The sequence below is a fragment of the Pithys albifrons genome, chromosome 4 (assembly GCF_047495875.1).
Source record: "Pithys albifrons albifrons isolate INPA30051 chromosome 4, PitAlb_v1, whole genome shotgun sequence".
Taxonomy (NCBI): Eukaryota; Metazoa; Chordata; class Aves; order Passeriformes; family Thamnophilidae; genus Pithys; species Pithys albifrons.
Genome location: NC_092461.1, coordinates 95,468,113 through 95,491,608, shown reverse-complemented (window position 1 = coordinate 95,491,608; position 23,496 = coordinate 95,468,113). Strand labels below are relative to the sequence as shown.

Sequence of the window (23,496 nt, the reverse complement as noted above, 5' to 3'; positions counted from 1 at the left end):
AGCATCTTAGGAGTGTTCAGGAATGGTTATTTTTAGAAATAGAAAGAGCTAAACAAAACCTGTAAAACTACATCAATATTTTACATAAAGGTAATAAGAAAGCAATAGGAAGGGAGTTTGAGTGAAATAAACTGACTTCTAGCTGACACAGCTGAAGTCATTGAACAATGCTACTGAATTTTTCATGGGCATTTTTTTCCACAAATTCTATTCCTACTTGTCTCACAGCAGCATGCTACATGTATACATGAAGAAAATTGGATCTGTTATGTAATGTGGAATTATGGCTAGATATTCTTTCAGAAGAATGGTGCTATGCTTCCAATACTGGAGAATGCAAAGTCCAAATTCAGAATTAAATATAACAATATCTATAAAGCCAACATTGTTTACTAGTCTTACATTAGGAAAAAAATCTTAAACCATAAGAGTTTAGGCTCTGTCAGGAATCACTATTTCGTGTTGGTTGACAACGTTTAACAGTTGTACTCTTTACTTATCCTTTCCATTTAAGAAAAATGTTTTATTTTAGAGAATCATTTTTTGAATTCTAAAAATGTTACATGCCTTTTTATTCTTCAAAGGTATGTTCAAGAATTTCTACAAACCAATGCATATAAATCTGTGGATTTTCAGTTGGGTTGTATTTATGCTGAAGATTTTAAGCAAGGAACCCAAATGACCATTCATTTTGTTTTTCACTCAAAGTTATAAATGAAGTAATAATGGTATAGGAATAAAATTTGTTCTTTTCTGGTCATTTGTCCAGAGGGTAAGTTAGAGTAACTGCTTTCATCAATCTTCCATTTATTGTTCTTTATTTTGTATCTACAGCACTACTAAACCAAATTTCAGAGAATTTCATGTTCCAGTTTTTATAGGTACTTGGTAGACTAATGTTTAATATATTTCAAAAATACTGTAACTACAGTACTAACTGTGAAATGCATCTCTTCTTTTAGATAATGTAGAAACCTGCAACATTATTGCATTTTACAAGAAACTTACAAAAACCTTGTTTATATTGACTGCATTAATCACTGTTATGCAGGACATGGAGTAAAATAGACAGCCTTGTGTTATTTTTGTTGTTGTTGTTGCTGTTAAGGACAAGATGAGTTTTCTTATTGCTGAATACTAGATATATGCTATCCAAAAGAGGGAGCCATAGCATTATACTATATCATTTCACTTTTTGAGACAGTGAAACTGCATACATTCTTTTTACTAAAAATGGTGTTTGTTCTGAGGTGGTATTTTGTTGGTTTCTTTTATACTAATAAGCAATATAGCCCAGAACTAGATAATACATGCCAGTAACCTTATTGGTGCTCAGTGAAATGGTCATACTAAAGCCATATATGCTTTAACAAAACATTCTGCCATAAAAAAAAAAAAAAAAAAGGTTGGAATAGTTTCTCTTGCTCTTGATTCCCCCACATGCACTTTTATCAATTTTGAACACAGAGCTTTGTCTTTTTATTCATTTCCCAACTTTTGAAATGAAATACATATGAGTGCCTAAGATATTTTCTAAACATACTTTTATTTCTTATATCTGTAAAAAGTAAGATTGACATTAAATATCACTCTTAATAACTGATGAGGTATCCAGTTATTTGCTTGGAGGAACACAAAAATGTGTTCATAAATGCATTGGCCATATTTTGGGAAAAAAAAATGGACTGAATTGCCTTCCTATCTTAAAGGTTAGTGCACAAGAATGTATCTGAAAGAGCAGAACAGAAAATCCCACAGTGATCAATAACATGTGCTTTACTTTCATAATTTCTTTACAGCATTCCCTTTTCCTCTTCCCGAGAGTTCTGTGTGCCCCGCAAGGCTTCCAGCACAGCCCACTAAGCCTGTTTGAGGAAGGATTTTTTGTATTCTTAGCATCAGAGGACTATTGGTAGCTGTTTCTATTATTTTTTAACTAAAGTATAGGTTCAGTTTTCATGTTGATTTACAAATAAAACGCTCTCCTGACAGTTTCTCTGTGACTATACCTTGTTATTTTGTAGTAATATTATTGGCAGAAAGTAACATTGAAAACAAGAAAGACCAAGTTAAAATCCTAGAGAGGTAAGTTAAGTCCAAATGCAATTCTTTTATTTCTTCTAGTATTTTTCTTCTTATAAAGAAGAATAAAATTAAACATCATAGCCTGAATATGCTACATAATCTGAACCATTATGGTGGGGGTTTTGTTTCTTTGGTTGGTTGGTTGGTTGGTTGGTTGGTTGGTTGGTTGGTTGGTTGGTTGGTTGGCTGGCTGGTTGGTTGGGGTTTTTTGTGAAATGAATGCTGAGTAATTAGAAGGAAGGGAAAAGACAAGTGTAATGAGGAGATGAGGAAAAAGAAGAGAGACATTACAAACACTTCAGAACAACAAAGCTGCAGTATAGGAGAATAAGTATTCTTCAGAGAATAATATAAGGTTAAACATGAACATTCCATCCATAGCATTTATTTGTTAGATAAAGTTTGGTTGATCATGAAAATCACTTTTTTTTTTCCAGTAACTCAGCTCAAGAAACATGGATCTGACTTTTTCAGAGCTGCTAAATATCAGCAGGCCTGGGAATTAAACTTGTTTTATAAATGCTCAGCAATTCTGTAACTGATCTGTTACACTGGATCAGTGGCTTAATTTATTTTGAGATTTTCTCACTGGAAATATCCATAATAGCAGTACTTTCTCAATGCATTTTAAGAGCCTCTGCTACTATTTGTGGAACTTTAAAGATACACATATCTGGGAATTAGCATCATTCACACAAATCAGTATTTACCACAGTGGTATCTGAAGTCACGTAACAGTTTCTACTGCATTAAATATATAGATAAGTTTTAGAAAAACTTCTGTGTTATTGGGGTTTTCTTAAGCTTTAATAGTATCCACTATTGTCCACTGCAAAGTAGACAAGAAGGACTTCAGATTTTCTTGAGTAAAGCAAACAACTAAATAAAGCATGACAGAATAAACATTCTACCTAGAAATAATTTAGCTGAACAAGGCATGTAGGCAGCTTTCTCCCCACTTTGAATTCTTAAAATAGCTTTTGCTTATCTAGTATCTCTTTCTGACATACAGTCAATCCAGCCTATGATGTACCTGCTTGTAACAGCTTGTGACTTGACCTCCCAGTAATTTGCTCCAGCAATACATTTGAACTCAAAACTTAGAAAAAAATGGAAGTCAATTTACAGCTATTTATCTTCAACAAAATATTATTTACTAAGAATTGTTCAATTTTCTTGATTTACTCTCAATGCCAGTATTTTTTCAAATTTCCTATAAAAAACACATTCTTTAGTTGGTATGTTTTAAAACTTGTGCTTTTCAGTTTTACTATTGATATTTCCCAAGCTTTAATTTTATTGGCTCACAATATGAAAACAGGTTTCCACTTCACCATTTCTGTTGTGACATGGAATGTTTTAGTCGCTTATATGAAATAATAAAATAATTTTAAGTATTGAAGACTTTGTTATCTAATACAAAATGCAATATTTTATCTTAATTTCCAGATTGAATCCCTCTCCCATTTGTGTCATAATAAAAGTGAGTAATCTTGAATAGCAGTTAATTTTGTACCATAAAAATTATGCTATCAGCTGCTATTAAGCCATCATAAAAGTAATTATGAACTTGAGGTTAAACCTATTTCTTGATCTTTAGCTTTGCCTTTTTGTCTTGATGAATACGTAAGAAAATACATTTGTTTTTACAAGCTTGTGTGTTTTGAAATTATAAAAGACAATGCATCGAAAAATATACTATGTGTGAAACTTTTGCCATCTGGATGTGATCCTTGCAAATATAATTAAATTGAAAATTCTTGTTTTAGCCCTATTTTTACTTTCTGTTTTCCTTGTTGACATTGGAAAATATATTCATGCTTTTGCCAATTGTATTCAATGACGTTCCTTTATGTGTCATCAGACTTACTTTGAATACTCCATAATGAAGTAAAATCATTCATACTTTCAATTTATTGTCTTTTTTTTTAATCATGTGAGTCCTCTGTCATGCAGTGAACTATGATTACTTAATTACTGTTTTTAATGAAGGTTGTATCTGCATCTACAATACAGAGTGGCCTTAATAAGAATTTAGGTAGTTAGTTTATACCTGCAATTCCCAAATTCTGGTGATTTCTCTGTGGCACATAAAATCATAATTTTACATTTCCTTTCTGAAAGCCAATGTATTCTGCAGTTTTCTAACGTGTTTATTTCAGTGTCCTTATTTTGGCATGTATTCAAAGCTTAAGTGTGGTAAGGCACTCTTTATTTCCTTTTTTTTTTTTTTTGCTTCATCACTTACACACGACACTATTTCAATAAGCAATTAATCCTTGTAGAGGTGTTTTGTTTTTTTCTCTTTCCTATATGCACTGCATTTTCTCTGCTCTGGTGGGCATAATATTGTTCCTATTTTTCTCTGGTTTAGTATTTGTATGACATTTTAGAACTTTCTTCCAAGTTGTATAACTCAGTAAAAACATTTTACTAACTGCAGTTGCTTGAAGTTAGGTTTCTGTTGCATTTCAATTGTTCTTCTACTTTGTGTCTGCCTTTTAATGAAATTTTCAACTGTGATATATATTTTAACGCCTTCTAAAGCCATGGTTTCTTCAACACCTTACTAATGTATACATTTGATTTTGATTTTTTAAACCAAAGATTTTTATAATTTTAAAATCTATACTCTATGTATTGTTCTTATTATGCAGTACTCATGTATAGCTACTTATTTTATCTATTAAAAGATGTATGATTTTTATAAGCATTATGTTCACAATGTTCTATTTATCTCAAGTTATACTGAAATTATATTTAAATGTCATTTTGGTAGCTGAACAAACCATACTTTCCCTTTCTCTCCTGGCCTTTGCAGAAAGAAGTCTCTTTACAATTCTGTATTTTTCTTTGTGTTTATCCTCTGATATACCAGTAATCACAGTTTGTTGGCATTTTGCAATACTATTTCCTCAGATATTTACCTTGAAAAGAACATGGGTTTTATTCCACTTATTTGTTTGAATAATGACGACTTCTGCACAGAAGAGAATACATATAAAAAAAAAACAATTATCCAAATAATTTTGTTCACATACTGTATTCTAATTGGCTTTGTCATGTAATGTTGTCTATCTACTCATATTACATACAAATACACATTATACAAATTACATACCAACTCCTGTGCAGAGGGAAGAATATGAAGAAGAATATGAAGAGAGGGGAAAGAAAAATTCTGATAATTTAACATTACCCTTGACTGCACAACAGTTGACCATTCCCACGCTACTGCAACTGCCCAGGCTGCAGACCCTGGTGGGCATCAGGCGCTTCAGGCATTCCTGAACAAGTTGGTGCTAACTGTGTAATGTGTTCTTCCCTTCCTGTTCCTTTCCAGCTCTCAAGTCCTCTGCTCCATCAGTATGACTGTGACAGTATTTCCCCTCCCTTTATAAAGATTGTACCTAAATGTTACTGATGTCCATGGGAATATTCATCTAGACCATGATGAGCTTCTCATCAGGACTATGTGCACTTCTGTTGTTTACCTGAAGCTTATACTTGACTGCTGTCATAGAACACTTTGAAATACTTTGCTGTAATTACTGACTGGTAATTTCTGGGGGGCACAACGAGAATATTAATTTTCTTGGTCTCTAATATAACAATAATCTTCTTTCAGATCACTAAGATGGAATCATATCTTTACAAAGACACTTCATGTGATGTGTTAATGTTATTTGTATAATTTTCTTTTGTTATAGTATTTCTTGTTCAAGATTTCAGTATTTTATTCTGTGCTCTATGAAAAAGCCTGTTATTGAAGTTTTGGTTTGGTTTTGGTTTTTGGGGTTTTTTTGGGGTTTTAGTTTGGTGTTTTGGTGTTTTGGTTTTTTTTACTGAACAATAAGCTATGACTACACTGCCTTCTTGTACCAACAAATCAATAGACCTTCAAATTCAGAAGGAAAATTACTTAGTTATTCTTATCTCAGATGAAGTTAAAGACAAAACTTGAAATTAACAAATACAGGATTATATCCATGGAATCTTCTAAACCTGTTAATAGCTTCATATTAAAACTGGAATGATTAAAATGTCTCTTTTATTAAAACTGCCCTATCTGTGCCTTCCTGATTATTCTCTTGTCCTTCAGATTTCTTAGTGATATCAAAATCAAAGTATGAATAAAAAAATTCTCCACTCTCAATCCTTTCACAGTGTCTCCCTTTATTTGCCTCTGGTATTTTCAATCTATGAACACAAACAAGGTTACTTAGGCCATATATCTTTTTTTTATAAACCTCTAATCTGTTGAAAATGCAGTAGACATATGCTGTTCTATTTTTTTTCCATTTTGATTACTACAGATTACAGACATTATAAATATTTTCCATCAGGAAAGTGGGATTCTGTATGACAGATTTCATGCTACTTGTAATTTGCCTATAAATTTTTGTGTAGGTTTCCTAGAAATATATTTCTTAAAAGTTTGTAGACTCCCAGAGTAAGAAACACTCACTTAAACTGGTGTATCACTAGTGATCTAGATATTTTTGTGCTATTCTTTGAGAACTGGGTTCAATATCTTTAATTTACGGATGGTAAAGTAATAGGCAATATTTTCTATCTTGGGGAAATGCAGAAATATTAATATTTATATTAGTTTCTTATTATTCTTTTTGCCAGGTATTGACTATCAGTGATCATAGAAGAGTATATGTAACTCAACAATGCCCTGATCAATGACTGCCCTTATAGCATGACAAGCTATAGATGTCCATGATGTAGGTACTTAGGCCAGGTTGGATCCCGTACTTTAGCCCAGTACTTCACCTTTTCTGAAGTTCTCTTAATTATAGAGTACAGACATTAGAAAATGTTAACCTTCTCAATTCTTCATTGTTTTAATATTAATAAAGTGTTAAGACAAACATGATGGTGACATTAATTCTTTTGTACAACAGATCAGTGAGACTTGAACTAAGGAGAAAGATCTTTTCCTACACTTGTTATACCAGTTTGGTCTCTGGAAAAAGAGGAAAGGACTTTCTTGCTGACACATCACACTACGGTGAAGTTGCCACCCTCTTTTTCCTTGCCTCCCTCAGGTTCAGGTTCACTCAGATACCTCTGAACCCTCTACTTTCAGTCTCTCTGCCCCCACAAAACTCAATATACCTCCAGCTCAAACCACGGCAGAAACAGATTTGCCCCACAAGGCAGTGAGGTGAGACCCAAGGGAGGGGTACAGAGTATGAAAAGAGATAAATGTTGGAAATGTTATGCTGTCATTCTGTCAGAAAATAATTTTGGCAATTGGCTTCATGTAAATTAAGTTTCTACTGGAATCTTGTGGTATTACTTCTCACTACCAGATGCACTTTAGGAAATTGTAATGTACATGACTCTCATGAGTAAGTACTCCAACTGCAACTTTTAAATTATGCTTACCTTTGCCCACAAATGTACAGAAATATAAAAATATATTTATCATCAAAGAAAAGTGCATGTATGTTTTTGCATTTAAATGCTGAGGTTTTTACAGCATATTTAATTTTTTTTACATGTAGTTTCATAGAACTTTAGCCAATAAAACAAGTAAGCATTGACAAATACTTATTAAATTCTCAGTGAGATAAACTACTAGTTTAAACATCCATTCCTACTATTAATGAATATGGCTGGCAAAGTATTAAGATAAATCAATTCCCAGTTACATCTGTTGAACATACCATGTGGTAGCATTCCATTTCTTGAGGAAAAAAAAATTACAATACATTCTGCCTTCAAAGATGAACTCCATTATATTTCAGGGCAAATAACAGTTCATCATTTTTTGAATGGGATTGGTGCTGCTGTTTATCAATCACACCTGAGAAAGCAATTGCTTGTAAATGAAGGTGATGACTTTGTTCTATGACTACCTTCATACTTAAGTCTTGACATCTTCAATTGTCTTTTTTATAAATAAGATTTAAAAATATTGGATGCTTGGTATTAATGCTTTATTCAGCATGCCTTAGAATTAACCACTACTGACTAACTGCAAAAAACCAAAGAATATGTCTATACCTTCCTTATCCTTCCTGTCCTTCAGACACTTGATAGGCCATTGGGTTGGAAATTTCTGTTTAAAGAAGCATACTACATCATTTGACCTGCCAGTTAGCAGGATAAAGCTAAACTTTGGGACAATTAAGAGAAGTAGGAATAAGAAGTCAACTTTTATTTGCATTTTAAAGGACATTTAAATTCAAGTTATCAGTGGTGTTGCTTTTTCTGCTGGGGGCTGATAATTTAGATGACCTCACAGTAAGGCTGAAGTTGTTCCAAAACCTGCATTGTAGCAAAAAGATTCCAGGTTTTATGAATCTTTGCTCCTTGAGGTGAGAAACACTGATAGAAGCTAAAAAGCCCATGTTTAAATAATTGCTTGAATTTTCTGAAAGTACAAATTTTGTCAATACATATAATGAGGTAGAAAGTCTATGGGAATTCAGATTTTTCACTGAAAGTTACCAACCAGTCATGCCATGTAATTGTATTAATGCTTGTTAGTCAAAAGTTCCTCTTTCATGAAGTTTGTACCTCAAAAAATATTGAATTAAGTGGAATTTTTTTCTAAATATCTTGAAAGAATAAAATGGGGCTGATTTGCTAGTAGGACCCTGGGAACTACTGGTCAGTCAACTTAACCTCTCTGCCCAGTATGATTATGAAGCAGATCCTCCTGTTAAAGCATAAGGAGGACAAAGAGGTGATTAGGGACAGCCAGCATGGCTTCACCAAGGGTGTGATAGTTTTGATCCAAGCCTTCCTTAGTACCCAGTTGTAACTAAGGAAATGCCCATTTCCCAGGTATTCCACACTGGTTTTTTATGTAACAAGGGAGTATAAATAGAAGACAGATAGGAATTTTTTTCTTCTTCTTCCAGTGAGGTTTGGGAGTAGTGAGTCTCTGAATTGATCTCATTTATCAGAGTCTGAGGCCTGTTGCAGTGACTGCTGTCATCGGCCATGTGGGAGATCAGAGAGTGCTGGCCTTCTTTTGAGGGAAGTTGGTGAGACTGTATTTTACTAGTTCCTTATTGTGCTACTTCTTGGGTTTTTGATTATACTTATCTGTTCTATTTTGTCCTTCTTTTTCTCCCTGTTTCCTCCTCCTTTTTCCCCCTCAGGAGCTCCCTATTGTATGTACAACTTGTACATATAATTATAAATATATCATATATATATATATATATATACATATATATATTCTGATATAATTCAGTTTCATTTGGGCTTCTTTCAGGCTTGCGGTGGTTCGGGTTTTTTTTCCCCTCGCTTAAAAAAGTGGGAGGGGAGGGGGCAGCTTGGCCTTGGCAAAGAAGCCAGGCCAAACCAATACAGAAGGGTGAATTTATATTGATGTCATTATACATATAAAGGTAGAGTTATATTTAGCTAGATATATGTACATATATGTGTAGATATATCTGGATCTCTAGACCTTTTTATTTCACTTCTGTGTCTAAAAATTATGTTGATATTGACACAGATACCGATATATAGATACATGTACACATTAATACATGTATGTTTCACCGCAACCAATGAAATTTCAAGATTTTTTTAATTGCCTACTAAACTCACATGCTGACTAGCATGACATTTAATTAGTGCGAATTAACTAGAGGTGAAGGAAGCAGAAAATTAATGTGACTCATTTATTTTCCATTCTACCACAATGTCCCCATATTTATGTTACTTAAAAGATTTTCCCCCCCCCCGCAGATTTCAGCTTTCAGTCTGTAGAATTTACTGATTCAAATGTTATTTACATTGATGCCAAAGGGATTTTTGTCCTGATTTTCACATTTTGTAGATTTTAGGAAAACAGTAGTTGTAGATTTTTAGAGGGTTAATATTTCTAACAGTTTAAGTTTAATGCCTTTCTATCACTACCCCTGTCCCAGAACAGAGAGCTCAAATTCCTTTAGTTAATTAATCTTGTTTAGACTCCTTTCCAAGGTAAAGAGCTGAAGGATATCAGAAGGCCTACAGAATGAAACATAAACATAGGTCAGAGTGACCCAAAAGCCAGAATTGGATGAGCTCCAAGAGATCTTTGTGTGCCTGAGGAAGAAGAGTTGATGAAGACAGAGGGTCTTGACGACCCCAGACCCAATTCCAGGGGGTTGGACCAGGAGTGGGACTGGGGTTGAACTGAGAAATGTGTAAAGCAATGATTGGAGGGATCTTATTATAAAAGCCATGGAAACAAGAACTGAGGCACATGCATGTCATCCTGTATTCCTGTGGGCTGTAGGCCCTGTGTTATTAAAGGACCTTTACTTTTTATCTTACCCTACACTAACGTGGCTCGAAGTCCTGTTTTTGGGGGGAAGGGTCATTCACGGCATCAACATGAACAGGGTATAGATAAACTACAATATTTATTTTGGTTCTATTTTTATTGCAACTACCCACAATATTGCATTTTAAATTATTTCAAAACAAGTAATCCAGAATCTTATCCTTGTTTACACAAATCTCTATGCTGCTTCATCTTTGTTAATCCATCTTCTTGGAGACAAACCCTTCCTTGCTTGCTTGCTTGCTTCCTTCCTTCTTCCTTCTCCAGAGAACTAGTAATGCTTTCTATCAGGTTGGCAAGGTTTCTTCTAGGAGCTCTAGGCATGTACTTTAACAATTACACTGAGTTACTCCATGCATATAAATGCAAAGCTTTGGCTTTGTATTTTTTGGGACTCCCACATGTAGATCTTACAAAAGTTCTCAGTGATAAGCACAGCACATAGCTACTCTTTCTAACTACCTGCACTTTCAGAAAAGTATCACTTTATCCTGAGTTTATATAGTTTATCTGCCAGTTAAAAACTAGTGAAACACTTTTTCTGAAACAGAAGCTGAGATCTATTTTATGTCATGAAACCAAGAACTTTAATCCTCTACTAGTTAATCCTTAAGACCCATTTCAGTTCTAGTCAAAACTGAAATTATGAATATATGCTACTCCTACTGTGTTACACACATAGAACCATACAGAAACTACACATGAACCATTTGTTCTCATATGCAACTTTTAGGAAATCATTACTATTTCTTTGAAATCATTATATATATATATTACTAGACATTACTGAGTAAATCTGTTAAGTAATCAAGGTAATTATGGTCCTGTGTCTGTGTATAACAGTGCATTTCATTATTTAATCAAATAAATGCTTTGCAAACACAAGCCTTAAAAAAGCCTAGTTAATGATCTATTCAACCTGTAGGCTTTCAGTTTAGGGAGTGTTATGAACTAAAGTCTCAACATATGTGGGACAGAAAAAAAACAAACATAGAGGGCCTTTTTGTATTTGAGAAGTTTAGTTTAGTTTTTTGTGCATCTGTATTGTAGGAACCTTTTAGAAAAATTTGCTCTGAAGTGTAAATGTGAATTGCAGGAGCATAAATTCAAATGTCAAATAAATTATTAGAGTGAGTACCATTGTCAGCAGTGCTAAATCTTTCATTCTAGTAGTGGTAACAGTTGCGTTTCTGAATGTGCAACCGTAGGTATGTTCATAAATCCTTATCTATTAAATCTAACCTTTCAGTATTGATGACTTTTTTTTTTAATAAAAAAACCCAAAATCAATCTGTGGTGCAGTCTAGCCACTTCTTAATTTATTCCCCCTTTTGTCTTCACTGGTGTTGTTTTCCCCTTTCTTGAATGAAAGCTTCAGGGAAAGGTTCTCAACCCGTAGGGGTTTTTGGCCACTTGTAGCTGAAAGTAGCTGTACCAACCTCTTTGAGAGTTTCTTCTCTTTAATTGCCTTAAAAAGGGGTTAGAAGTACATTAAACACACAACATTTTTTCTGATTTGAAAGTCCTTTTGTTTGCTGCAGGGTTGGTTTGCCATCATGAGTAGATTTTTCAGAAGGACAGTAACTGGAAGAACAGACACTACCAGATGCTTGGATTTTATAAAAATGTGGCAAATGCTATTAAAACATTAGAAAATCACTACTTTAAGTGATATGTGAGTTCTCAGCCTTGAGGCTGCTGCTAATAATAGTACTACTACTATTACTACTATTACTACTACTACTACTACTACTACTGCTACTACTAAGCAAAGAACAGTATCTTCAGTTTTATAGACTAAGTAGTTTAATTTCCATGAAGGAAATCGAGGAGATTAATTAATTTTATTTAGAATGCAAGGAGTTTTTCTTATTATCTTACCCCTAGGAAAGGTATAAATATAATCCAGAAAGCTGTCTTGGTTAGCAGAAGTCATACATAACTCAAATTTGAAATCATTAAGAGCAAGGTCTGGCTTAATTGCTGATAATCAATGGGATGCTATTAACAGAAGGGAATGAGGAGTCTACATTATTTTTTAAATATATTTCCATTTTTTCAACAAGTCTGAATTCTCATTAGAAGAAATTACCTTTTACTTTTGGGAAGAAAATGTAAAGATTATTGCAAGTCTTTCAGGAAATGAGAAAATATTTTCTGTAACATAATATTTTTATGTTTACTCCGAGGGAAATAGAATTTTTTCATCAGATAGAATCATTGTAAGAACACAGATTCAACACTCATTTTTACTCTGAGTAAAGGAAATGCACAAAAGCAATTTCACTGGCTTCAGTGGGACTAGTCTTATTGCAAAATGTTAGTCATTCTGAATACGGGTTCCGGAATATGGGACTAGTACAAACAGCTCTCCTGACAAACAGTTTAAACAACTACAAGAATTTCCTTTTGAAGTAAGTATGTTTTCCTGATTTTTTTTTTCTTTTTACTACAGAGGCAAAATTATTTCCAGGAGATAACTTACAACCAGCACCTATGCCTTAAAATCAGAAGAAAGAACTGTTTTGCAATAGCTTCCCACTGTAAAGCTTGATATTTCAATCCACCAGTATTAAAATGACAAAGAATAATGCAAACCATGCAAAAGTATTGTGTTAAACAACAAAATAAGGAAGCCAATTCAGCCAGAAAACAGCAGTGCAAACTTAAGCAACCCCATATCTAAATATATTAAAAAAAATCATTCTTAGAATTTGCATGAGTTATTCTTGGGTTTACATCTTTATATGTATATATATACATGTATAAATGTATGTATATGTACATATACAGAACAGTTCTGTTCAAAAAATTGAAGCTATTTTTATTTGTTAAAATCAGATATGAGTAGTTTACTGATACTTTCCAATCATATAGAACTAACAAGTCCTGGATTTCAAAATGCTAATTTTTATTTGTACTGTGACTACTTTTTCTTTCAAAACAGAAGTAATGGGATTAACTTCATCCTTATCCCCAACTCACACTTTTTTTGCTTTGCCTCTTCATTATCTCCTTAGGAGCAAATATTGGATGATGGATATAGAGGAAATAAAGAACAATTTTTTTTGTAGGATCTTGAATTGAACTTGTTAGGTCATTATATTTTTTAAATTTCCTTTATTGAACACTCTTATAAAACCTGATGTTTTATTGAACTCTTTTTTATGAGATGCCAAAATATAAACGTCAAATTCTACACCACTGATTATCAATATTATAGATCATAATGTTTGGAAAGTAATGGGCAAATCTAATTAAGCCTGTATATATTGCCATTAGGCTTTTATGCATTATTAATTGACTTCAACTGAACTATTAAAAATATTTAAATTGAGATAATCTCCTTATGAAAGTGGTTGTGTAGTTTGTCTAAGATAATGGAAAGGCATACTGTTTCCATCCCCAAACATAAAAGTATTATTCACAATTTTTCTATTTCACAGAATCTTTTCTTGAGTGTAATTTACAAAGATTATGTTTTGAATTTGCACAAGTGGTTTAGGAGCTCTTTCTCAACATACTTATATGCAATGGGAAAATGCTGTCAGTATTTTTTTAGAAATTGCAATTCCTAAGTACCAATATGCATGGCCTGAAACGGTCATACCCTTCCAGGCAGAATTTCCATGAAGCTGGTGGTTATTTCCTTCAGGGTTTGGGAGAATAAAGCAACCTGAGTACCATCCAGCATCTAGAAAATTTGTGCTTACATAAACCTCTCTGACATTTGCATTTTCATATCAGATGTTAACTAATACGAAAGTATGTTAGCATGAGATAGGGAAACAGAACCTATAGTGATGATGTCCTCATGTTGCTATTATTCTTACTACTAAAAAGTGTGAAATTTAATTATAGAAGTTTGCATTTTGCTAGCAGTGGAATACACTGGCCATCACTTGAAGCATTCTATTTTGCAGTGACAGAAATATATTTCTAGAGAAATATTCTTGGTTGTTTATGGTGTCATTTATGTATTCAAAGCACATATATTTTTATGAATATTGATGTATTTGTACAGAGAAATTGGAGGACTGTGAAGTGGAGGCCCCATTCTACCCCTGGCTCTGACACAGAGCTACTGTGTAAATGAGATCAAGTCAACTCTCAGTTCTTTCTACGGGATAAAGGCAATGCCAACCATGCCCTTTTGTAGTCTTTCTAAAGTTGCAGAACAGAGATTATAAATAGCGTACTTCACTTCCTGTCTTTTCTATAGTAAATTTACATATTACGCATTAAAAAATTAGTTTTTCTAAAACATAATCATTTTATAGCTTTCTTTTGAGCTGTAGTATACATATAGTACTTTTACTATCTCCTGAGGTTAGTAACAACATTTTCCTTGAAGTAACCAAGGCTCAATTTTGCTAGAATTTAACACTGAAAAGACATAGTAGGGCCGGCTCAAGATATGCCTCTCCTGTTCAGTCATGCTTGGCAAGTAGTCCTTGATGCCACTGGAGTATTTTTGTCATGATCAGTCACTGAAAGTCAGGAAAATAACTTGCCTTTTGGCATTCAGTAGTTTTGTATGTGCTTAAAAGGCAAAAGGAGAAAGTTATTAAAATAATGATGACTGCTTTTATAAACATTCTCTTTGTTCATTCCCTTTGCTTTACTTTCCTTCCCCTCCCACTCCCTTTAGCAAAATTTTTGATTTATTCCTACATGACTTTTCGTAAACTCTCTCACTCACATACGAAATGCATTTAGCTTTCAGTCAGGCATCCCTATTCATGTTCAAATATTAGTGCTTCTGCAGATAACATTTGCATGGAACACCTGCTGCAAGCCTTAGAATTCAGAAGGCATTTTGGTATGAGTGAGAGCTGTATTTTTCTCCAGGCTTTTGCTCCAGTTGCCTTCTGTAGTTAAATAGCTCTGACTTCATGAAAGAGACACACAAAATTATATATCTATGGAGTCTTATATCCCAGTCTATATATTCCAGTTTTCTTATAAGCGTAAGATTTGCGCAGAAATCAGGTGTTTTTTTTAAACAGTGGTCATTACTGAGTTCTGATTTTCAGTGAGGTTTTCCTATAACTGCAGAACAGTTTGCAAAATTGGCAAAAGACGGGCATTAGAAAGAAAAGGAGAACTGTTCTGTGCTTCTGTTTATCTCTGAAAATAGTTTCAAGAATCTGTGTGTGTGTGTCACCCTATAATAAATGAAATTCTGAGGTAATGGTTGCCCCTTCATGTGTCCTGTTATCATCATTCAAAAGGAGAAGTTAGTCTACCTTATTTTATCTCCCAGACAAACTCATCCTCAGAGGAAATTGTCAGTCCTGTTACTTTCTGGCTCTTATTAAGTGCTTCTGCCAGTAGGTTCCCTGCAACCCATGTTGGGCAGATTCAGAAACCGCGTCCTGGTAACAGGGCATAAGTCAAGTGTCCAGAATAGGTTGTCTGGTTCTTTTTGCAGCACTGTGGATGACGACATTTAAACTAGTGGATTTGGGTTATTACATTTTGCTTGGTGGCTAAGTTGGGGAATGAAATCATCCTTATTGGCTGATCCCATGATGAGAGGGCGTCTCTGCCAGCACCATGCAACTGCTGCTGAGATCAGCATCCTTGTGGAGCAATAGCCAAGTTAGGGTAGAGCACAAATCCCTGCACATCTACTGCTGTCTGGAGGGAAGGACAGCGTTTTCAGAATGGTCACTTCTGCAGAAAAGCAGGCAAATGTTGAAAGCTTGAAGCACTTTTCCTGTGGAGCTGTACAAAACATATGGCAGAGCTGTTTCTCTCATTTTCTCTACAAACTGCATCACCAAACTGCTTTTTCTGTTTAGGTGAGATGTACTGGTTGCATACAAAACATAACTTTCCACAATAATGGCTTCAAGACAATCTCTTCTTCATTCACAGGATAAACACGAAAAACTTTGATTGCTGAAATCACTCCATCAAGTTTAAAAAGACTTGGCAACAATTTTAAGTACCAGAATAGAGTGTAGTATTAATACAGTTACATCTCTCAATTTGAGTTTTATATTTTTTGTTGGAAAATTGCAACAGCTGTGAACATATTTAATTCTGTCTTGAATAGTGAAGTACAAATTACAGGGCAATGAATTTTACCTGTCAAATTGACATATAGGTAGCAATACACCTTAAAAAAAAAAAGCAGCTCTTTTAACTGAGTTCTTGAGAATCATAGAAAAATTATAACACAAGACTTATAAAAATTTAATTAGTCCGGTCTCAATTTTTGGAATAGAAAATAACATTTCCAATATGGAGAATGACTTCGAAACAATGATTTTTAAAGATCTGTCATTTTCAATTCCTATCACTTCTACTAGTATTATTAAACAAACCTTTTGATGGCATCACCAAAACTATTGCAAGTATTACACTTGCCTTTTTATCCATATTTATCCTTACCATGAGTAGCTAGTGCAATACTCAACAATGAAGCATGATCCTCCTGTGATTTCAGTAAAATATAAGTTTTATCACTGACTTTAATCAGAGCAAGATTGACACATAGGTTGTAAATTTGCCTACTGAAAATGGAAATTATCTTAAGAAGACACTGTTCTATTTTCTGACCTACAACTTAAATCTGTGACAAGGTGAGTGGTTACTGCATGCACATTGCCTTACAACAGCAAAGGATATCAATTTCCTTTCAGTTCATATGCATCATTCTTTCTTTGAAGCTCATACAGTGAAATTGAGTGGATGTGACAGAGTGATTCCTGCACGTGAGGAGAAAAGACAAAATATCATTCAGCAGGAATTGTTTTCTGCTGGTTACTTTAGAATCAAGTGGTCAGTGTGACCCTTTAGGCTTTCTGCCTTGTTTTCTTATGTGAATCTCTGATTACATATGTTAGGTCGACAAGGCTGTTTGGAAGCACTCTGGAAAACATCCTTGACTTTGACTTGCTGCTATGGATATCCAAAGGGACATCTCCCTCAGCTCTCAATCTTCCTGAACCCTGAGCTGCCACTTCTCCCTGTAATACATATAAAACTCTCACTAATTTTGCTATGCCCACTGAAAAAAAATGAACTAAAACATTGGTACTTCATTCTTAGTAGTAGCAAAGACCTCCTATTTTCTTCTCATTCTTAGCTGAGTTTGTTTTTTATTAGGTGTTTCCAACAAAAACAAATGTGAAGAAAGAAAAGGAGCATAGCTTCTGTCTGGACAGGTGAAAAAGTGTCCTGCACAAAAGTTAGCCTATATCATTAGTGCTATATGGCAGTAAAAACTCAGTAAAGTCTAATAGTATTGCCAAATAGCATATGCATTCCTAGTTTTCTAGTATGAAAAAGCAGTTGTCATTCATACAGCAGCAGATGCTTAGATTTCAGCAATTTAGTGGTGTTGTTTTACTTAACTGTAAAGAGAAATATCCCTAAAGTGTTCTGCTGATACAGCCCCTCCACACAGACCCACCCCAAAAGTATCTGTAAGACATCTTTAAGACACTTCTAAAGAAAGCATCTGATCTTTTGCTGTCAGCAATTCCCATGCTAAAGAAAGTTAATCTACTCACCGAGTCTGTCAGTGTGAGCCTGGGTCTGGCCGTTCAGTGCTGCTTCTCTACCTGCTTCCTCCCTTCTGCATGTTACTGTATCTCCAGGGCTGAATGCACTTGCATCTCACTAGCATCACTTTTAAGTCAGGCAGGCAGGGAGCAGAAGCCGAAGGGACTCTCTATCTGATTGGTTTCTATTCAGTGCCCCTGATTAATAAGAAGCGTTCCTCTCAGGGAGAGGTGCTGCTGCCTCTCACAGAGATGTTGCTGCTGATAGAGCCGCAGTGCTCAGCATGAGAAGGTTTGGGGCTGGAGGGGACAGGACGGCTTTGCCAGCCAAACAGTGATTTGCAACTGAATGCAGTGGGAGGGTTCAGAGAGGAGGGCTTTGTTAAGGACCCTCTTATTAACTGAGGCTTAAATACAGAGACATGCTATCAGCTCGGTTTGGTCTGTTTTAATAATAAGGGTAAAGGCATACACATAATCTGTGAGTTATGTGGAGAAAAAACTTACTCTAAATATCTGCCTTAGCAATACAGTGCTATTTGTGTGCAATACACATTGGAGAATGCAAAATTATCCTCTAACACTGCTACAGAGACAAATGATTTTAAGGTGCAACGTGTGTGAGATTTCCCTTTGTACTCAATTGGTTTACAGCTCCAGTGTCACTTACAGCTATTGCTAATGATGGGCTTGTCACTGTACCTGAAAGTGGATATAATACAAAGTTGCAAGGGATGTTTTGGGAATTGTGACTAATATTGTTCAAGTCATTGACAGAAATACGCAGTTTTGCCAGCAAGAATAATGGATTTCCTTCTTTCTGGTGAAGCTGTTTTGGGTACAAGTAATCACTGCTCTGTATTATGATACCAGATGCTCAATATTACAGAATATTGTGGTTTGCTCGTACTAGCATTTTCAAGTAAAGCATAACATGTCTCCTACTAAAATGAAAGAACTGAAGTATTTCAAATTCTGGGTCTGAATCTGCTATTTATGTGGTTTTTGTGGGTTTCTGGATACTAATGACAGTTTCAGCCAGTGACACAAGATTAACATTTGCAATGGGACTTCTAGGAACTCATTGCTGTCACTTTCTGTACTGACAAACCCTAAAGATAGTTTTCATCCAAAGTCTGGTGAGAGCCTCGATTAAATAACATGAAATGCTCCACAGGGTACTTCTCTGGTCTTGAAGCATAACTAATAGCACCAAAATTTCCTCTTAGATGAATCATGAGGCCAGCTTGTAATTATGAAATGTTATTAGGGCTGTGCTTTCAGTTGTTGGGTTGAAAGAAGATACCGTTTTATTCTGACAGAGAATGGCAAATAGAAGGTTTACATCAAATAAACAAGTGGAAAAACCAAGTAAACTATTTATTTTTCCTTTAAGGTCCATTATTTCTTTAGTACTACTATTTATGAGCTCAACTGGCTCATATTCACCATGCACTCTTTTTAGCAAGAACAAATTCACTGGTAGATTCCATCTGAAATTATTGAGGGATAATGAAATTCTCATAGACATAAGTCAGAGCTTTTCCATTGATTTTGGTGGCAGTGAAATTGGCCTCTGAATTAACTAGATCTCTGTAAATGCTACACATCCATGGAAACAATCTTTGCATATATGTGTCAGAGTTCAGAATTTGGTCTCATATTTCTAAAATCAGAAAGCAAGATGTAGACCCAGAATAAAATCAATTAATGTACTTCAGAGAAGACACATAAAGCAAAGTTTTAATTAGTTCCATCCAAAAGTTGTTCCATTTTAGCAGTGGAACTACTGAAAAAAAACCAGACAGCATCATTTTTTGTCTCAGTAATTATATCAGAAGAGCAAAAAGTTACAGACAAGTGTATATCTCTGGTGTCTTAAGGTCCCAGTGTAGACTTAAATCTTGTGGATCCTAAAAATATATTTTCTTAACAGGGAGATGTCTGGATGATAAAAAGGCATGAGTAATGTCTCTACCTTTTTTTCATTGTATTGACTTTTTTTTTACCCTTTTGGCTTCTATTTGGGACCATTGTGGCTACTCTAATCAATATTAGGAGATTATCCAGGTACAGAGGAATCCCTGAAACATGAGAGATTAGCATAGTATTTTTTTACCATAATTTCTTGAGCTTATTCAGTGTCATCTGGGAAAAGGGCCCCTGATTAAAGGCAATCATAGATCTGTTCAAAACATTTGTAGGACATTCAGATAAGTGGGAATGGCCCCATTTTTGCTGATGTCATCTTCAAGTTTGCATTAAAAAGGGCAACTTTATTTATATAAAACAGATTAAGGTCTGCTCTAACATGTATTTTTCATCATGTAAGTATGGTGCTATGACTACTACAGGGGAAAAACACTGAAATTACATGCTATACATTCACAAAAAAACCCCAAAGCATTTCTAATGCAAAAGGTGTTGCATGATGGGGCTAAAAAGTTTTGCAATATACACTGTAAATGGGATATATATCAAAAGTAGGCCAAAAAGGAAAAAGTGTAGGTGTGACAGCAAATAGGGAGAGATGGGTGGAAATCTAAGTCTGTACTCTAACATGCAGAAGGCTACGCCATATAGGGGAGGAATACAAAATGCTCTTTCTGAAAAAGAGTGGGCAGTGAAAAGAGATATGGAAAAGCAGAAAGTGCACCAAAAGGATAAGGTAGGATTGCTTTTATTACAAGACAGGCTGTGCTTTAGTTTTATATTTTATGAAGTCTCTTTAGGAATTGAGCCTCTTCTCTTTTCACCCCTATTCATCTTTATTTTTTTACCTTCGTAAAGATTTGTCTGCTATCATCCATGGGAAGAAGTGATTACATACCAAATCTTCATTGAAATTCCAAACATTTCCTTGTTTCACAGAGGCTAAGATCACTCAGCAGTGCACAGAGTTGGGCTGGTTGCCATGTTAAATCATTCTGAGTTCAATTGCTGTTTCCTCTCAGTTTTTTCTTTGCTGAGATATTTGCGCTTAACCATTTTAAGCAAAACTTCAGAAGGAGAGAGGAATGATCTATTTTTATCCCTAGGTTTTTCCACCTATATGTAGTCTGCAGATGATATCTAGAAATCTGCCAGTGGAACTGATACCTTATGTGATCCCTTCCCATGCTTCTGATAAGCCAAGGTAGACCTGAATTTTCAGAAATCTATGTTCCCACAAATGTCCTAGGGTCTGTAAGGGAAACAGTCTAGGGTTTGATAGTAACAACTATCCTTCATTACATCACTTCAGTATGGGTTTTTTCTGCTGTCAGGAATCTTAAATATGTATTTAATCTTTCTTAAATAAGAGACCCTGTGTGATCATAGAATCAGCTGGGTTGGAAGAGACCTCTGAAATCATCAAGTCCAACCGTTAATCCAACCCCGCTTTGATTACTAGATCATGGCACTAAGTGCCACATCCAGTCTCATCTTAAAAACCTCCAGGGACAGTGAATCCACCTCCTCTTTGGGCAGGCCATTCCAATGCCTGACCACTCTCTCTGTAAAGAATTTTTTTCTGATATCCAACCTAAACCTCCCCTGGCAGAGCTTAAGCCTGTGCCTTTTTGTTCTACTGCTGGTTGCCTGAGAGAAGAAAACAATCCCCACCTGACTACAACCCCCTTTTAGGTAGTTGTAGACAGTGCTAAGGTCTCCCCTGAGCCTCCTCTTCTCCAGGCTAAACAACTCCAGGTTCCTCAACCTTTCCTTGCCCTATGCTCAAGCCCCTTCACCAACCTCATTGTTCTTCTCTGGACCCGCTCCAGCACCTCAATATCTTTCCTGAACTGAGGGGCCCAGAACTGAACACAATATTCAAGGTGTGGCCTCACCAGCACTGAGTGCAGAGAAAGGATCACTTCCTTGTCCTGCTGGGCACACTGTTCTTGATACAGGACAGGATCCCATTGGCCTTCCAGGCCACTTGGGCACACTGTTGGCTCATGTTTATCTTCCCGTCAATCAGAACCCTCACGGCCCTTTCCACCTGGCTGCTCTCCAGCCACTCTGTTCCCAGTCTGTAACACTGCAGGGGGTTATTGTGGCCAAAGTGCAGGACCTGGCACTTGGCCGTGTTAAACCTCATCCCATTGGAATCAGTCCATTTCTACAGCCTATTCAGGTCCCTCTCCAGAGCTCTTCTGCCTTCCACCAGGTCGACACTTCCTCCTAATTTGGTGTCATCTGCAAATTTGCTAATGATGGACTCAATCCCCTCATCCAAATCTTTGATAAAGATGTTAAACAAAACTGGGCCCAACACTGACCCCTGGGGAACACCACTGGTGACCGTCTGCCAGCTGGATGCAGCCCCATTCACCAGCACTCTCTGGGCCTGGCCATCCAGCCAGCTCTTAACCCAGCAGACAATGCCCCTGTCCAAGCCACGGGCTACCAGCTTTTCCAGCAGTATGCTGTGGGAGTGTCCTAGTTGAGCAGGAGGGACCAGTTGACACCGTGGGGGGGTGATCAAAGCTGTGTATTCTACCCCCCCTATTCATTCCCAAGGACAATGGGCCATTAGCAGCAGCTGCCCAGGGAGTCATTATCACCTTCACACTCAGCCTGAGGGGGCGGAGCTGCTAATGGGCCATCAACAGCTCAATACCCCCTGGCTCCCAGAGTTAATCACCCATTGTGTGAGTCCCCGCCCAGGGGGAGGGACTGGGTGCTCCCTGAGGGTACATCAGTGGTGGGTAAGAAGACCTCAGGAACTTCTCGTCGGATCCAGAGGAGCAGCAGGACCTCGACAGGAGGAGATCACCACTCTCGCCCAGACCACAGCCCTCACCTGCACCAACAGGTTTTTCATTTCCTTTTGCTCTGGACTTGGGGGAGCCACAGGGGGCTCAGCACAAGGGCAAACAAACCCCCTTGGGTTTGTGCCCCAGGACACTGGGTTATATTGCTGGATTTTTGTGAGTTGAAACCAATTTCCCTTTTATTGTAATATTATTATCAAATTTTAGGTCTGACTTATAATCTCTCTTGTGGTGAGTTCATTTCCCCTGCTGGTTTGCCTTGAAACCAGCACAGGGAGACAGTGTCAAAGGCTTTGCTGAGATCCAGATAGCCCACATCCACAGCCTTCCCTTCATCCACCTGGTGGGTCACCTGATCACAAAAGAAGATCAGGTTGGTCAGACAGGACCTGCCCTTCCTAAATCTGTGCTGACTGGGTCTGAGCCCTTGTCGATCCTGAAGGTGCTGTGTGATTGCACTCAGGATGATCTGCTCCATAACCTTGCCAGGCACCAAGGTCAGGCTGACAGGCCTGTAGTTGCCTGGGTCAGCGCTGAACAAAAGGGAACAATCAAGAAATATATAAATAAGAAAAGCTCCCCAAGATGCACAAGAACAAAGCTAACAGTTGTGTAGCTTCAGTTCTGTGCATTTTCACCAGAGCTTTTAAGACTCTGAAACATAAATTAGATCAAATAATTACCACTAGTTGACAAACTAATCCTAAACACACCTGTATTTTTACTTAGTCGATCATTTCAAAAGATTGCCCTTAGCTTCTCTTCCTAGAAGTTTTTCTCCCAGCTTTCTTCTCTCTGTGAAATACTTTGCATGATCCATTTGTTA

General features: G+C 36.1%; 1 protein-coding gene across 2 annotated transcripts in view; it reads right to left on the bottom strand.

Annotated features, from left to right (window-relative positions):
• CDH9 (cadherin 9) overlaps nt 1–18,096 on the bottom strand; it is a 104,257-nt gene extending 86,161 nt beyond the window's left edge. For both annotated transcript variants that reach the window (XM_071553152.1, XM_071553153.1), the window contains exon 1: nt 17,920–18,096. The gene's annotated coding sequence lies outside the window, so the exon portion shown is untranslated. The remainder of the gene's footprint in view (nt 1–17,919) is intronic.
• Nucleotides 18,097–23,496: the final 5,400 nt, after the last annotated feature.